Below are 3,457 nucleotides of genomic sequence, written 5' to 3'. Positions count from 1 at the left end.
GAGACGAATTGGGAATGCGCAAGATGCGAATAAGGGAAAAACAAAATTTCAATCCACAAACATAGAAGTTTACAAATTTACAAATGATGAGGTAAAAACTACAAATACAAAAAAAAAAAAAACAAGAAGGGCTTTTCAAGTCTCTATATCAATATCAGCCTCTTCATCGTCCTCATCATTACTTCCTCCCTCAGTATCTGGCGCAGCCCGCTCCTCGTCATCTCCAAACTTACCATAATCAAGCTGTTCGTCTTGAATATAATCGTCTTCTATTATGGTAGCGTCAGGAGTAGGTCCTTTGGCCACGCCAGAGCCGCTGGCAGAGGTAGCGTTGCCCGCGCCATCATCATTGCCACCAGTCCCTTCACATTCATCAAGTAATTTCTTTAAAGCGTCAAGATCGGGCTGGTCAGCAAGCGCGGCTATCTGCAAGTCACAAGGAACAGTATGAGTACAAAAGATTATGAAAATAAGTCAAGTAAACTCATTAAGGTTAAAATACCTGCTCAAGGATGGGAATTGGAGTATTCAGGTACTTCTCCCCCACCTCAGCCATGTCAGCGCAGACAACGTCGAGCTGTTAAGGGTAGTCGGATGGATTCTTCTTTAGCATGCCATATTCATAACCATCCTTAAACCCTTCAGCTCGACCCACCAAGCGCGACGCCGCATTACAATCCATCACAAGGGTCTGAAACTAGTCTGAGTATTTCATCGCATAAGCGCGACGAGTCACACCCTGTGAAATCATCCATTGACGGTCCTGCGCGAGGGAAGAAACAGACGTCTCAAGAGCAGGGATCTGAGAGTTTAACAACTCAACAGTTTCCTTGGCTTGTTTTAGCTCTTCTTTGTCAGACGCCGCTGCCGCCAAGGCTTCATTCTTTTCCGCTCGCGCAGCATCGAGCTCTTTCTTCAGGCGCGCAACCTCACTCTCCAATAAAGATTTGTCAGTATTAACCTGCGCAATAGTTTGGTCACGCGCCTCTGCTTCCAACTCCAGGTCACGCGCTCGACGCGCGTACTTGGCCGCGTCTGCCTCTGCCGCTTGCAGCTTCTCCCGCGCAGCTTGCAGCTCAAGCCCGCGCTTCACAAAAGCAGCGTTGGCACTTGCCCGGTTCTCGCTAAGTTCTGCTTGGAGTTTCTCAGCCCTCTCTCGGGCATCAGAAAGATTCCAAGCAGAAATCTTAGCCTTTTGCTTGGCCTCCGCAAGGGCATCACGTACCTTTATATAATCATTGCGAAGCTCTTGGGAGGCAGCAAAGAACGCAGACCCAGCAAAAAGGTGGTCATTAAGCAAGTCCACGCGAGCGCGGTCCTCTTGAAACCTCCTTTCAGCTGGAGGAACAGAGTGAGCCCAAAAGTCTTCACATACGCCCATGGATTGGAATGAGCTCTCTTCAGTGATATTTCAGCTCGGGCGGTATATGTGATCGGCTCCCTACAAACACAAAGCAACGCAAAGAAAGGTTTTGGTTATCTAAACACTAATTTGGAAGTCTGCACAGCGGAACAAAATAAACTTATACATGCGGAGAACCGGCAGAAAGGTTAGCGCCAGCTGGCGAGCTCCTGCCCGCCCCATGAGAAAAAGGCTGCGCCACGAAATCTCGTGGCGCTATAGGGCTTACGCGGCCACCATCAGAATCTTCAAAATTAACCTCCTCATCATCCTCTATAACAGGTCTCTTCTCCCGCGACTTTGAAAAATCAAAAATAGTCTCACGAGGGCTGCGCGCAGGAGGAGGTGAGGGAGGTCTTGACGCTGTTAGATCAGCGCGTAAAATAGTCTCCTGCTCCTTAGTGATCCCAATGAGAGGAGATTCAGTACTTGTTGGAGCAGGAGCAGAACTAACGGCGCCAGCGCTAGCAGTGCCACCAGCAGCTTGTGTGCCAGCTATAATTCCTATTAAAAAACCAACAAGGAGAAATGATTGATGACTTGAACTAAAGGAAAAAATCAGACAATCAAAGCACAATAAATACCTTGGCGCACCGCAGTCCGCGAGTTAAACTTCGCCATGAAGTCCATTTTCCCCCTTTCGAGGGTAAAACAGGGGACTTCAAAACAACCTTCGGCGTAGCCTCGGCACCTTGCTGCGCCTGAGGTTGAGCCACCAACGTTGCCGGCTCTACATGTTGGAATTACGTATGCCCGAGACACATAATTATACTAATGTGGCTAACTGTGTTTGATCCAAGTCGGGTCATACCCAATAATAAGCAAGACAACACCAAACGTATTCTTTTAATGATTTGATCATTTAAACGAATACCGAACACTACGTGTTTGGAAATTGGTTTTCTAAACAAACACACTTGAGGATTTAAATAAATTATCTGGATAATTTGTTTATATAAATTAATTATTTAATTAGTTAAATAATTATATAAATGTATGTACATTTTATAAAAATGAGTTTTATAAAATGAATGGAGATGTTTTAAATGGTTAAAACAAAACAAAAAAAAAATAATAATAATAATAACCGTCCACCCCATGTGGGTGGAAAGTTTGGTCCAATCCTAGGCCTTGTCTTCTTGTGATGACCACTTTATCTACCTCCATTCACAACACATGCATTAGTGTCTTTTTTTTGAATCTTTGAAGTGTGTTCAAGCTTCAAAATCTCTCTCTCCCTCTCAACAACTCACGGCAGCAGCAGCAGGAAGTGGGAGAGTTTTGTGAGCTTGTTTTGTGTTCATAAATCCTAGCAAAACAACTTGGTGTTGTCAAAAATAGCTTGGGGTATCACACTCTTGAGGTCTTCTTCTTTGGAGGCTTGTCATTCATCCACCATCCCCTTCAACAACCCACTTGTTCTTCTAAAGGTAGAAGAAGGTATAATTTACATTTTGTGAGCATCTTGTTCTTGTAATTTTGATCCTTGGCTTCGGGTTTTTAGCATTTAACATAATGGTATGTTCATTAACAAGTTTTAAAACACTAGCTTCCGTTGCGTTTTCTAGTTAAATATGGTTAACTTAGACTTTGATAAACTCTCTAAAACCCAACAATGGCATCAAGAGCCGGTTACAAGGACTTATGCTTCTTTTGTGTTCATACATTTCGGATTTTTCATGGGTGAAAAGGGAGGTCCGAAAATTTGGTGGATTTTACCCCTCATGGTTTTGTAAGATCTTGACATGCATGGAAAGATCTTAGGAAACCATTTAACATTTGGATGATGAAATATCAAAATTGTAAAAAAATTTTGGGGGGGGTGGCCGTAGCCTCATGGGGGGGGGGGCCGTTTTTTTTTTGGTGATATTTGGGCATTGGTTGCTTAGGTTGCATGCTTAGAACATTTGGTATGTTTGGATGTGTCATAACCGAAACCTAGACCTTGGATGTGTTGATTGTTGTTATGTGTATTTTGATTATGTTTATTATTCAATATGGTTGTAATAATTCATAATCTTAGGCTTGTGTAATTTATTTATTCATAAGTTGGTA

The sequence above is a fragment of the Bidens hawaiensis genome, unplaced genomic scaffold, assembly GCF_021521415.1.
Source record: "Bidens hawaiensis isolate Kalapana, Puna unplaced genomic scaffold, B.hawaiensis_p1.1 tig00008759_1, whole genome shotgun sequence".
Taxonomy (NCBI): Eukaryota; Viridiplantae; Streptophyta; class Magnoliopsida; order Asterales; family Asteraceae; genus Bidens; species Bidens hawaiensis.
Note: the sequence above shows the minus strand (reverse complement) of the source record.